Below are 15,395 nucleotides of genomic sequence, written 5' to 3'. Positions count from 1 at the left end.
AACGCCAGTTGATTTAGACAGAGATCCGGACTCGGTTTCATAGCAGTAACATCACGGAAAGAGGTCGTTAGGGTGGTCCTGGAGTTGCCGTTGGGGAGGCATTATGCTGAACGGGCGGACTGAGCTCCACGTTTTCGACAGAGTTTATGTAACCGGAGATCGCTATTATAAGTAGGTGACCCTTAACCCATGGGCATCTGTTTCGAGGCGCTATTGGACCAGCCTTATGGATGATAATACACGGCCACAACGGACTGCTGATGTTCAGCAGCTACTGGAAAGTGAAGAGATCACTCGAATGGATTCGCCAACATTCTCTCCTGATTTAAATCGCATAGAACATGTGTGGGATGCTTTAGGGAGACGCTTTGCGGCACAATTGCATCTTCCGGGAAGCACCCAACAACTGAAACAGATGCTGATTGAGGAATGGGTACTCTTACCGCAAGAATTGTTGGACAATCTGGTGCTGAGTATAGAGAGACTGTGCGAAGGAACCATTGCAGTAAGGGGAGGGAATATCCCATACTAATGAATATCTGCTTGCTATTTATCTTAGACAGACAATTATGCGTAATAATACTATGAGTTTAATAAAATTTTTTGTTTGTTTGATTCCATACTATATGCATTGTATTCATTTTTGGGCAACTATGCTTTCGTCATCGTTTAAGTACAAAATGCTGTCTCTCATTTCTGAATTTCATGTCTTTCGGATGATTCCTTGCCGAGATATGGCAAAAAAGCACCTGTTACTTAAGTTTTGCTCACCATTGTTCTTCCTTATCAATGTTTATGTCATCAACCGTTCGTCGCAGCTGATTTGTTTCATGATTAGAACTTCAAACATATTATAACGGCATGGCTGACTGAAAAGCCTTCTTTTTTTAAAATTCGCAACTGGGGTGAAGGAAATGTTTGATGGGAAAACCGCTCTTTATTTACCATTAAACGTCGCCGTGATCGTATAGTGGTTAGTACATTGCGTTGTGGCCGCAATAACCCAGGTTCGAATCCTGGTCACGGCAGAAGTCTGTTTTTAAATAGACTTTTTTCAATGAAACGGCTGAAAACGTTTTAGACGTAATAAATAAAACGTTTCCACAAATTTACAATGATTTGAATATTTGATATTTTTCATGTTATACAAATTTAGTTGAACCAAACAAAGATTTTTACTTTATTGCATAAATTTATTTAAATAAAAGACATATTAAAGCAAAAAAAAAAACACCATACAGTATAATGTTTAAAACTGGCTTTATCTTTATAGTTTTTTAAAATTTTAATTAGTTAAAAATCAAACGAGTATTTTTTTTCTGCCTAACTTCCGAAAATATTACAGTATAAATTTGGTTTTTACATTATTTTAAAATTTCAAAAATTCTTTTTAATCATTTTAATTTAACTACCGTGTAACTTTTTTTCCTTAATTCCAACAACTTTTAAAAATATTTTTGCGTGATTTTCTATAAAATAATTCCATTTTGCGATGAAATCCAAGTCATTTTCATTGTTTTATCAAATATTTAATCCCATGACTTTATTTCATTGTTGAAGCTGAGAAAGGATTATGTTAATTACCTGCTCATTTTGTATCGAGAAGCAAAATGTGAAATTACTTTACCACAAAAAGGAATATATAATTTGGAACATCTTAAATTAGATAATTATGATTTTAATGGCACTACTACGTCATGGAACTCGCCTTCATCACGCAAACTTTGATTTTTTTAGAATTATTAATATCTGAAAATTAATTTAAATTAAACACAACCAATATTCCCGGCGAAACCGGATGGTCTCCGAATATGACTAGTTAATGATAAATTATTAAAATTATAAAATAAATATTAAATAGATAAAAAAAAATTATAAAATAAATAATTAAATAGCAAATAAATAAAAATATTACATTATGGTTTTAATACGAGTTTTAATAAATACGAAAATGCTATGTTTATATCTGTATTTATTTCAATTTTCAAATATTTATTTCACTTTTATATATATATATTTCCTTATTGCCTATCCACAGTTGCCTAAATTTTTATGAGCCTAATTAAGGATTGCTGGAAATGTAATCAAAATTTAATCAAGAAAATTTATTTTTATGTTTAAATTTCCTCTAATATCAACAAAAATTTGTAATAGCTTAGTTACAATTTCTTTGTTAAAACATGACTACATCAAGTTAAAAATATAATAATTATTTTTTGACAGATAATATTTAAATTATTCAAAATGAGTTATTATTTAAGAACCAAGAAGGAACTGATGTGATAAGATTTATGGTTAAGCAATACCATCTTGATATAAGAAAGAATAGTTGCTTATTTTTATGATCCTTGGATTTAGCCATCTACGGACTTTTCTGATAACTCCAAAATGCATAAAATGGCAAGAATTCGCCAAAATGTTTAGTGATTCTTTGCTTTTTTTAAATATTTATCTCTGGGGCTGTAAAAATAAATTAGCACGGAAGAATCAGGGGTAAAAATATAGAAAAATGTAGAAAAAGGGCGGTTAAACTTCAACATGTACTGTAAAAGTCGGCAATGGTCGTTTTTAAACGCTAATGATTTCAAAGCTTCGTTCTTGCAGAAATTTCATAATTTTAATTGCTTGTGCTCCGAATCTTTTACTTAGAGCAATATTTTGACACCGGACAGATAAGTTTTCAAAGCTGGACTTAGTGAACGAAAAAATTTGTTACAAAGAAGATAAAAACATACTGATATGGTCCACTTTGGTCTGGCCAAATGCGACGACCAATACAGAATATAAGCCAAATTTGTCAAGATAGTCGCAAAGAATTCAAATCTTCTGATTCATTGTTTCAATTTTGAATTAAAATGAGCTCATTTATTATTAACAATAGGTATGAATAGAAAAATATTCATTAAATAGTTCAAATTCATATAGTTCAAAATTAATTTTTGAAAACTCAGAATTTAAGTCATAGCGTAAGACTTCAAGGCAGCTGTCATATTATAACATCACCATAACTACAATGCAAAAATTTCCACTTTTTCATTATAAATTAAGAAGTAATAGAAATGGAAGTTACCATTAGCATTCTCAGATGCTTTTTACTTAAATCTCCGTGAACCGCAACTATCACATACTCATATAAATCTTCGATCTTATATTAAAGTCAGCCCTCGGACTCCATAAAATATCTGAAGGATCCCATTTCTCCGGGCACATATATCTATCTATGTCAAGTGAACCGTGACGCGTCCTTATTAGCCGGACTCTAATCCGGGTCCAAACAAAGAAGTCGGCTAATTGCCTCCAATCCCTTTGCACCTCGGATAAGAATAAGACGGGGCCATAAAAGGGCCCCAGACCACGGGCCGAAGTAATGGGCCGTGTACTCGGAGGAGACGTTTGCGCCCCGGCTTGATGAATCACGCGCCGCTGCCTCTAATAAGAAAGGGACGCCCCAGGGACGGAGGAAATCGGATGAAAAGAGCGGATAAGAATGTGGTCTTGAAGAAGGTTAGAGTCAGGGAGGCCTCATAACTTAATCGAACAGATGCTCATTCGATCTTGATAATAAGTGGCGTGGGTATTAAATAAGGAAAGTTCGGAAATTTCAGCAAATATTGTTATTTAATTTCCTTTAATCAAGTACTTAGGGAGATAGATTTGGTTAAAGAATTTCCCAGGGATTAGGACTTGTATTTTGTTTTCAAGGTTATGGTATCAATATTCTAAAAATTTATGAAGTTATAATCGAAAATGACTTAGTGAACGTTGTATCATAGATAAAAAAAATTAAGAATATATAGAATAATTATTTTCTTGAAAATTAAGGACATTACAAAACTATTAAAAAGCATAAGGGACGATAGAAATACTATGCAAAATTCAGTTTTAGTCCTCATTATATTTTTAAATTAACCACACTTAGCAATCAGTTGATCCCCGAGAAGACTGAATGTGTTCAATTTCAATTAAATTTCTTACACATAGCTTGATGTTCAAGATTCTCTCGACAAAATATTTTTAATAGTCAAATTTTGATAGATAATAAACGTGTGTGGTTCTTTAGCCTTACACTTGTTCTGTTTATTTTGTGAATGAGCCTACCTAAAGATCCACTTCCATGATATCATAGGTCGACCTAAATTGCCTGGTCGATTCTCACTGCAGAATTTTTAACTGCCTAATACTTGCCACCTGCCATCATGCACCAACATGTGCCATGTTACACAGTGTGCAGCAAGGATCACCTAAAGAATTCAATTATGTATTATGGCATCCAGTGGCATAACGAGGAGTTCGGGCATAACATAACTTTTTCATCCGCAACCACCATTAATGACTTAATAAATATAGATGGGTCCTGAACTTTTCATTATACTTTCGTCCCTTCACGGTATCTTATTTTTAAAAATATACATAAATTCATAAATGTTTTATCTCGACCCCACTAGGGGCATCAAATGTCACTTTGAGCCTCGGTATGTACGCCTCTGGTAAAACAGTAAACCCAATAAAACAGGCGCAAGGGGAATCAAATGTCACTTTGACCCTCTGTTTGTACACCTCTGGTAAAACAGTAAATAAGCTTATTGACAAATTAATATCTCATCTTTCAGTGTCACAAAAATAATTTGGTCACCGAAATCGGGACCCCCCCCCCCAAAAAAAAATGCGTGTTCTATACTTTCTATTCTTCATGCGAATGCGTGAAACTTGTCATTTAGTTTTTAATCATTGACTTTTTACAGCTTTCTTAGTGACTTTTTTTTTTATCTCTTTTGTCGTTTTTGATTAAAATTGTAATTCTGATATTGGTCGCTAGGTGGCGCCATCGGTGGTTTTATGGCACGGCTATGCAAATAACAGAACTTCATCTATTCTAGAAATAAATAATAATACAAAAACAAAATCGAGGAATATCTATATAAATAACCATTTAAAAAAATTGAAATCTGGAAACATTGAGAAAGATAAACACAAATTCGTAAAACATACAATGAATAAACATGTTTTGAAATGAATAAATAATATTTTAAAATTCAGAGTCGTGCAAAAAGACTTTTGTTTTTGATAATGTATTCCAAAATTCCAAATAGTGAATATCAAACTTAATGAATGAACAATATTAAGCACAAATTGTTGAAGAAAAAAGATTTGAATATGTCTAGGAAAACATAAGCATTTCATTCAAGAACTTTGATCACACGGTTTAAGATTTTGTAAATTTAAAAATAAGGCATTAAAATGAATTAGATTAGTGTTCACTTGGTTACAATTACTATTTAACAATTTTTGGCACATATTATGTCAAATACTTTAAATTTCTATTAATTGCCATTTTCTGTATTTGTAACACTCCAGATAAATTTTGTTTTTCACCATAATTCTTTGCAGAAGTTCAAAATACTATGGTAAATATGCTCTGCTATTACTTCGTTAAGGAATTACAAATAGAATTGACTTTTATTTGAAATTTATATCTATAGTGCTTTTAACAAATTTACGGTATTTTCTTCATAATAAAATAATTTCCCGTATTATTTTAGACAAATAGTATCCAAGCAATCGTCATTTATCAAATAAATGTGATAGTAATATTTGAATTCCAAACTGTGCCCAATAGAGGGGGGGGGAGCATTCCCTAAAATATATCAGCTGCCTGAATAACAAAGCTACTGAGGAATGTATCTTCTAGATAAAAGGTCTGCTCTTCATTTTCGTTTCTGTTATTTCTTTTGTCTTTTCCCCTTTTTTTCTTTTAGTAAGATTTTTTCCTACCCTTTTTTCCCTTATGAATCTCTAATGAAGGCTAGACTGTCTGTTGCAGAACGAGCAATTTGTTTCGGAACAAAATTCAGTTAATGGACGAGCGCCTTGTCTCTTTCTCTTTCCCCATCAGTGCCGATTATGCAAATTAAGTCTTTCCCTACGAAATTTTTACTCTTTTGTTTCGAACTGGAGAAGTAAAAAGGGCACCAATTTCTCAAAGATAAAGAAAAAATATGTAAAAAAATATTTGGAAAAAAGGAAAAAAAAAATGCTATAGTTTCCAATCAGTCTAATGTATCTCTCTGGAAGAAAGAGTAACGAAGCATATTTGTTTTCGCACAGGTGTGGATATTTCCATTCCTACTTCATTAAAACTAATTGGATTAAATACGTCTCTTGTATGATCTGATCCTTCATTAAAAGCCGCGCACTTAACGTTTACTTTGTGAAGAAAGTGCTTATTAAAACGATGGGTATCGATTGCTTGATGACGATTTTGAGGGATGGAAACTTTGGACGCAGAGCCTTCTTTTTCAGTAGAAATTTAATGTTTCAAGATGTCAGCCATTGATATTTCTTCACTATTATTTTTCTAGAATACTTTTTGTTATTGGAATGAAACTTATCTTCTAGAATGTTATTTTCTGGGATGGAAACTTTTTGTATGATGTAGAAAGGCGGAAGAAGGAAAGGAGTTTATAAGGGATGGAAACTTTGTGCTGCAGATTTTTTTTTTTTGGTTGCTATTATTTAATGTTTCAACATGTGAACCATTGCTGTATCTTCGGTATTAAAATTTTGTTCTAAAATATTTTTTGTTATTCGAAGCCTTTTTTTTTTTTTTTTTTTTTTTTTTTTTGCTTCAGTAATTTAATGTTCAAGATGTCAGCCACAGCTATATCTTCACTATTATTAAGAATACTTTTTATTATTGGAATGGAATTTTTTTTTCTAGAATATTTTGTTGGATGGAAGCTTTTCTTTTAGAACATGGAAAGAGGGAAGGAAGAAGGGGTTTTATAAGAAATTGAAACTTTGTGCTGCAGTAATTTAACCTCTCAATAACCTTCTATATCCTCAGTATTAAAATTTTCTTTCAGAATATTTTTTCTTAACAAAAAGGTACATTTTCTTCTAGAATACTTTTGTTATTGGAATGGAAACTTATTCTAGAATGTTATTTGGGGGGGGGTCTTTTAATATAAGAAAAGAGAGGAGAAGGAAGGAAGTTTATAAGGGATGGAAATTTTCTGCTGCAGTGATTTGATGTTTAAGATGTCAGCTGTTACTATATTTTCAGTATTAAAACGTTCTACTGGAGTATTTTAGTTATGGAATGGTACTTAACCTTTCTTCTAGAATACATTTTGTTACTGGGATGGAAACCTTTCTTCTAGAATGTTATTTTGAAGGGACGGAAATTTTCCTTTTAAAGTATGGAAAGAGGGAAGAAGAAAGGATGTTTATAAGGAATGGAAACGTTGTGCCGCAGGATTTCTTTTGTTGCAATGATTTAACGTTTCAGGACGTTAGTCAACGTCGTATTTTCAATATTAAAATTTCCTTCTAGAATACTTTTTTGATATTGGGACAGACTTTCTTCCAGAGTAATTTTTGTTACTGGAATTGTAACTTTTCTTCTAGAAGTTTTTTGCCATTGGAATATAAACTTTTCTTATAGAATGCTATTCTTTTAGGGGGGGGAGATTTTTAAATATGGAAAGAGAGAAGAAGAAAGGAGTTGTATAAGGGATGGAAACTTTGTGCCGCAGAATTTCTTTTGATGCAGTGATTTAACACTTTAGAATATCAGTCAATGTAGTATCTTCAATATTAAAATTTTCTTCTAGAAAACTTTTTTTGTTATTGGGATAAAAAAATTTGGGATGAAAATATTTCTTCTAAAGTATTATTTTGAAGATGAGAAATTTTGTGCCGTAGAATTTCTTTTATTACTGCAGCGATTAAATGTTTCAAGATAACAACCATCGTCGTATCTTCAGTATTAAAATATTCTTCTAGAATTCTTTCTTGTTATTTAAAAAATTTGAAGATTCATCGTTTGAACAAATATCAATGGCAATGTTCCACAGTGTTTGGGTATACTTGTGTATTACAAATAGTTAGAACCCCCCCCCAAAAAAAAAATTCCCTAATTCTAATCGCTTGTCTCTTTTCGTCCATTTTTATTTCATATGAAAGCCTATGATCACTAGATATGTCACGGTCTCTTGTCCACCAACATTCAAACTTTTTCAGTGAAATCTCCCAAATTTAACTACAGTGTATTTTTTTATAGGACCCCCCCCCGGCCAAAAACCTAGAGCCAAGAATACCAAGTTTATTTCATCCATAAATCAGTTATCAATTGTAGTCTGTCTTCCTCCCAACCCAGTCTTGAGAGATATCTCAAGAATTCTAATTCACTTCGCACTCTTTATGGAAATTCAATCCATGGTAAGTTTCTCTATTCCGAACCATAATACCTATCTTAACATCTTTTTATTTCATTTGAAATCTGATGACTCCCATCTTAACATCTTTTTATTTCATTTGAAATCTGGTGACTCCCATCTTAACATTTTTTTATTTCATTTGAAATCTGATGACTCCCATCTTAACATCTTTTTATTTCATTTGAAATCTGATGACTCATATTATCAATGATTGTTTGTCCCCCACTCTGATTTGTGAGATAAATCTCAAAAGCATTATTTGACTGTACTTTCTTTCTCTGAAAGGAGAAAAACAGGAAGGAGAGATTATAATATCCAACATGCAAAATATATTTTGTACAAATTCGGTTTATTAGATATAAATAAATATATCTTCTCTGTACTTCCACTAATAACACTGATGATATTTTTACTTCCTCGTATACGATGTATAGAGAAAGTGTGGTGAATCACGCCCGGGTCACCAATGTAGTTATTTGGTTATAGCGAGGACCGAACTCGCAACGTTTGGGCTCATAGCCGAGTAACATGACCACTAGATAAAAGTGATCATTCCTATCCAGGAGCTGTTATCTAACTTATAAAGCTTCCCCACAAAAGTATGGTAATCGCCAAAGAATTTGAACTCGAGAATTTGAAGAATTTCCTCGTTTTAAATCCCCTGGGCTCGAAAAACACATTTTTGGAAAATGTCTGTCTATCTGTGACAAAGATAACTTAAAACTGCTTTGAGTTAGACCGATAAAATTTGGTATAAAGACTTAAAGCCAAATATGTAGATTTCTGCCAAATTTTAAGCAAAATCAGTTCTGAGGAAATCAATCCGAATAACAATTAGCATGATAACTATAAAATGAAGACAGCTAGACAGATAAAATTCTGTACATATATTTAATATTCTTAGTACAGCCGCCTATTAAATTTTGAGCAAAATCCAAGAAGGGGTTTACTGTCTGTCAAAACATGTAAACGCGATACCTCAAAAACGCAGACTTAAATGTACCAAATCTGGTAGATGATTTTGCAACATTAAGTGTAGTTTTTTCTCCAATTTTTATATCAATCGGTTGGGAAGAGCGTGTCTGAACCCAAATTCGATTTTTGACCGCCAAAGATTAATCGCCAAAACACTCGCCAAGAATCACTCAATACATCCCGTAAAAATGCTGAATTCACGCCAAAAGTTAATATTTCATAACTATTGTACATCGGTGTCATGCAAGGCGTTCACTAGGATAACGTATTTATTAAAGAGTTTGCGAGAAAGTTTTTAGGGGACCATTCCCATTGCTTCCGGAAATTTATTAATTTTGTAGAATAATTATTTTTTTTCACAAATGATTTCGCTTTAACTTTTAATTACCTTTTGATGTAATAAAAGTGGGTTCATATTCTTTACTGAAATTCTTCTTAATTCGTTTTGCCTGTAAACTGCAAAATGTAAGTTACACATTGGCAAGTTGGGAACTTTTAAAAAATAAGGCAATATTGGATTGAAAGCGAATTACAATATTTTTCTAAATTCTAAATTAAAAATTTTACTATTGAGATGTTCAATACCTGCATCTTATCTTGTCAGTTAGAAGCTCGGAAATTTCTTTTTTCATTTCGCGTTGTAACTAGGATGTCTTTTACAATTTTGACCACAATAATATGAATTATACTTTCTATAAAAGATATTTCTATTCTTGGAAATTAGAGACTAGAACAAGGGCCGCAGTGGTCTGGTGGTAAGGTCTCGGCTTCGAAATCGGAGGGTTTCAGGTTCGAGACGCGATTCCACGGAAGAACCGTCGTGTAAACGGGTCTGGTGCACATTAAACGACCTGTCCAGGCGTCCTCCCGCTGGTGTGGTGTGGTGTGGAGAGAAGGGGTGACAGGTCAAGTGCCGTCCTCGTCATCTGACCGCGGTTCAAAATGACGAGCTCCGTCCCAAAATAGCCCTAGTGTTGCTTTAAAACGGGATGTTAATATAACTAAACTAAATTAGAGATGAGAACTACTTGTTGATAAAGATCTCTTTTGCTTCTTTTTAATATCACTGCCGTTTTACGGTTTTGCTTATTTAAGTATTGTTAAAAGGTAGTTTGTCACTAACTAATAACTGAAAATTTTTCTTCAGACTATTAGAATTTTATAGCAAATAATTGAGGCGAAGGAATTTATTCTTTTGAACAAAAAAGCATTGACTGATTGCTTAAAACTGAATGAGAAGATTTAAATAAGTAATTCTATGTAAAAATTTGGTGACCAATGTTTTCTTAATAGTCAACGTTGAACTGTAAAACGATTATCGTTATAGAAGATAAATTCTTTACAATTCTTTTCCAAATTTAAAGATAATTTTTTTTAAATTATTGATGGCACAGAATGCATACAAATATTTATAAATAAAAGACACTGATTAACTGAAGTGAATACAATTCAATGAGAAATTTCAACAACTACGCATAACAGATTTTGAATAAATAGTATAAACAGTATACAGATTCGAATAACAGAGTATAAGTTAAGGAAGAAGCTATCCAACTTAAACTTTAATAGATAACCACACTTTTTTCAGATAGAGAGTTAAACTTTTCTGGAAAATATATATTTTGATTAAAAAAAAATGTAAACAGCAACGACATGAAAAATCCAGAAGGCAATAATTTGCAAAGATAAACAAGCATTACAGTGGAAGTGCCTTTCAGGTTTCTCTAAAAAAATACTTAAATTGAGAACAAGGAATCAGATTGATTACATCTTGCTCTCTATGTTTTCGAACGAGGAGTTCATTTCACTCATCACTTTTTGAAAATTACTTGTACAATTGAGACACTAGAGCCTTTGTATCTTAACCCTAAAATTCGGAACTTTTTATTTTTTTACAAAAAAAAAAAAAAAAAAAAAAAATCTGTTTTGAACAGTTGTATATAATTTAGAAAAATTATTAAAAGAAATTTTAATTTACTTTCTTCCTGAATATTCTTTAAATATTAAAATGTACCAAATGACTACATTATGATTAATTAATGACTACATTATCCCAGTGACACAAATCGCATCATAACAATTCTGCAATAAAAATAAAAGTTCCTTTTTACCAATATATTTTTTACAATGCAAAAAAAATATTTTGATTGTATTTTTAATGTTAGACGTATTCATAAACAACCCTCTTGGTATTTTTTTTCAAGCTCCCAATTTAAATCTAATTCTATTACCTCTATCGCCATATATCGGTCTTTTCTACAAATATTTATTAAAAAGAATTTTAAAAAGGATTTCCAAACACTCATATGAAACTTATGCATGGAAATAAAAGCGTCTAACTAAATGGCCACACAATGGGTTAAGGTCTGTAGATACCAGAGCTGGAAAAAGAAGATTTAAATCTTTCTAGAAATGGCAGGATTTTAATTCGCGAACAAGGAGTAGTCAAAATGAGTCCGCATTTCATTCCCTGGGTTAATTCACAAGCAAATGCTCAAGAAATTTCACGTACTAAGAGGGTACAAAACAAACGGGCGACATACGTTTTTTTTAAGTTCCTTGTGAGCAGATGGAGGTATTAATCTGTGTTTTGGATACAATTATAAAAAATAATCAAACAACTTTATTAATTAAATTCAATAAAACGTCTACATTTTATTTGTAATGAATCGCAATTCTAGTCTTCATGTTATGACTTCTTGTAGGGACACCTGGTATATGTACAAAAAGATGTCATTAAAATACATTTTGGAAAAAAAGGATGCTTCCGTTTCACACACAAAACATGCAGTAAATTATCAGTTAATTAATCTAAAGAAATAAATATTCGCTTTAGAAAATTGCTTTTTTTTTCAAGTATTCAAATTTTCTTCTTAGTTATTGTATCAATTTTTGAATGACGAATTAATTTGCATGATACATCCAAATAAACAGAAAAAAAACGCCTTCATCAAAAGAATAGGTAGATGTAGATTTTGATCCGAATTATTTCTGTAATTCAACGCGAATTATAAGCATAATGACTCTGTATAACAACGATGTACTTAACACATTGCTAAACAAATTTGGTAGCTGAAAAGCTTTTAGATACAACTTCATAATCCTCACTAATTGCACAAGCTCTTTGTGTTGAGCTCCGTAAGAAGCTTTAAAAACCCCCGTAACAAAACCATCCACTCCAAAAGCCAAATTGCTATCGATCATAAGACCTTTACACCATTCATCAACGGAATTCCAGATTTTATTTTTAACTCTCCCTCCTAGATGAAAGATGTTTATTTAATGTTACCTTTTTTTTCATTCGCTCTTTTATATATATTTTTATACTACATGTACGCTTCATTTTTGAAGAGCAGGTGATATTCTTCAACCCCAGCAACCGACCCATTCATCTCATTTAAATCGTTTGGTACTGATTTCCGCAGATAAAAGAGTCTCCTCAAATCTCATTCATTGAAGTAGGATTTCAAAAAGATTCTTTTTAGTTATTACGCTTACTAACAAGTCCCAAGAAATATGTTCTTTCTTGAAGTACATCCAAAATAGAATTACTATTTTTTCTTTCTTTCTTCTGAATTTTAATTCGAATAAAGGTTTTCGAAACGTTGATGATGCAATTAAAATATAATATGACTAGGAAGTTCTGCGTTGAAAATATTTCTTATTTTTTTCTTCATTCGTCTTTACTAAGCCTTTTCTTTTATTTCTTTTCTATGCTTTTTCTTAAACCAAAGAAAATAGCTGAAGTGGAAAACATTTAATGAAAGCAAATTTATATATTTGATTAACGTAAAAGAAAATGGCAATTTGGAAGAATTAATTTTTATTCATTGCTTTGGATAAAGCTTTTCGGAGCAGAACGAAGAAGATAAATTAATCTTAAAATGTTTGCTGAAAAGCTTGTCCTTGCAGAATTTTATAAAGTTACGCTGCTTCGTCAGAAACTGCGCTGAAAAAAAAAGATTTATATGTCTCGTATCTTTAAACTTTAATTCACCAAGTTGTGGAAAAAATTTTTTTGATCGATTACGTCTAATTATTCATTGGACAGTTTTTCACACAACTAAACCTTATTACTCCTTATATTAGAAGATTAGAATAGTTAACAAAAATATTTTTTTAAAAGCGGGAGGGCAAGAAAATGAGCTAAACTTATTGATTATATATTGATAAAAGTATATAGACTCTAAATTTTTTATTAATGATAAATATATATAGAATCAATGAGCTCAAACAGTTCGATAATGAAATTATAAATGGAATATTTTACATACTTTTGAAGTAATTATAGAAAAGGATGAAATTTTTTGAATTATTTTTCCTTATTTTTATTAATTAGATAGCAATTCAGACCTCAAATTTGTTAATAAGACAGCTTTTTCTTTTATTCTGACGAAGAATGTAAACCATTCTTATTAAAAAAAATAATATAAACCTCATGATTTGAAGGACTTTACATTATTGTTATTTTATAAAATCCTAGGTTTGAAGAGTTTCAGATTATCGTTATTTCATAAAATTTTAAATTTGAACAACTTTATATTATAGTTATTTCATAAAATCCTATAATTTCACTTAATGGAAATGTTATAATTCAAGTATTCTATCAGCCATATGCCTGCCCAAAAAAGGAGTTATTTCATATTTCTGAAATGTATATAAAACTCGTATCAACTTAATTTTATAATGTCCGTATTTAGCAAAAGAAAAAATATTTCATCTCAGCACAGCTGTAGACTTCTTAGTAATATTTAGAAGATATGCGAGTAACTTTGCCATATGATAATGACATCACATAAATTGATTTCAGTATACTTACTATTTAGCACTTTAAAGTTAATTCAGATGAAAGCAACCGTATTCCTCAGTGCTTAATATAATTTTAAATCCAGCGCAATGTCAAATTCTAAATGCGAAATTAATGAGCAAATAATTTCTTTTTTCCAAAAGCAAAGAATATATTGTCTATATTTTTCGAAATTGTTGTATTAGATTTATGAGGATTGTTGTATACCTGTTTTCACTAAAGCCTGTCTTTTGGACAGGTAAAGTAAATTAAGATTTTTTGGCACATAATCTTATTTTTATTAACTCTAAATATAAAAACTATTAATAAACATGCGGTATAATATAACTAGATGAATAAATCCCTTAAAGCGCAACAAATTACACCTGATGCTATAAAATAAGACAAATGACATGACATGGTATGGGCATGCATATCACACATATAATTTGAAAAAAACACCTGTTCCAAATAACACTGCTTATGAATGGATATAAATATGAACTTATAGTGCTCCTGTGTGGCGCTACTTATAAGAATCCTACATCTAAAACGATATTTTTCTCTCTCTTGACTGAATTGATTCAAAATTTGACACAAATCTGTAACTTCGTTGTAAAGATCACATAATGAAATCTCTGTAAGTATCCCACATATTCTGACTTTTCTCAGAAACAGAAGTCTTCTGCGCTTTTGTGCATGCGCCAAAAAGTGTTTATTTCACCAGAATAGAAGAGAGATAAAAGAAAATGCGTCAAATGAGATGGAAATCAAAGTCTGAGACTAATAAAATGTTCCAGAAAAGCGCATATATTTACTTCATATCATTCCTTTCACATATTAAATCGTCCGGAATTTCTAATCTAGGGACATACGAATATATAGTGAGCTCTTTGATGAATTATATATAAAATTATGGTGATAAAACCGTGTTCTAAATCCTATTTAAGCATTTCATTGCTATTTGAGTCGCCACGTTGACATGTCCATGGCAAAACAAGTTTCCAGTACACGGATTGCATTCCAGTTCTGCAAAATTTGGATTCTACTAAATTCTATTCTTATTAAAACCTCCTATCTGATTTTATCCTTTTAGATTACTGTATTTTGAGTTATCGTTTCCCCAGATCGACAGACAGATGTAATACTGAAAACTTTTTTTTCAGATTCAGGAAAATCTGAACTTAAGATTCTTCTAAATTTCAAATTTCCAGTTTCTGATAATTACAGTACTTTTTCTTTTCATACATAATGTGTGAGAAAATTAAAATATCGGAATAAAGTACTATTGAAATAAAGATGCTCTTTTACGATTTTTAGAATTTTTCAATAATGGAGTTTAGCCAATTAATTAACTTGATTTGTTTAAACTGTGAATAAATAATAACATAACTATATTGCAATTAATTATATAA

At 31.2% G+C, this 15,395-nt stretch overlaps 1 non-coding gene across 1 annotated transcript; it reads left to right on the top strand.

Annotated features, from left to right (window-relative positions):
* The first annotated feature begins 956 nt into the window (after positions 1-956).
* Positions 957-1,028, top strand: Trnah-gug (transfer RNA histidin (anticodon GUG)). The gene has a single exon. It is a non-coding gene; the product is annotated as a tRNA-His (tRNA).
* The last annotated feature ends 14,367 nt before the right edge of the window (positions 1,029-15,395 follow it).

The sequence above is a fragment of the Argiope bruennichi genome, chromosome 4, assembly GCF_947563725.1.
Source record: "Argiope bruennichi chromosome 4, qqArgBrue1.1, whole genome shotgun sequence".
Taxonomy (NCBI): domain Eukaryota; kingdom Metazoa; phylum Arthropoda; class Arachnida; order Araneae; family Araneidae; genus Argiope; species Argiope bruennichi.
The sequence above is the reverse complement of the archived record's forward strand: the minus strand, read 5'-3'. Positions and strand labels throughout refer to the sequence as shown.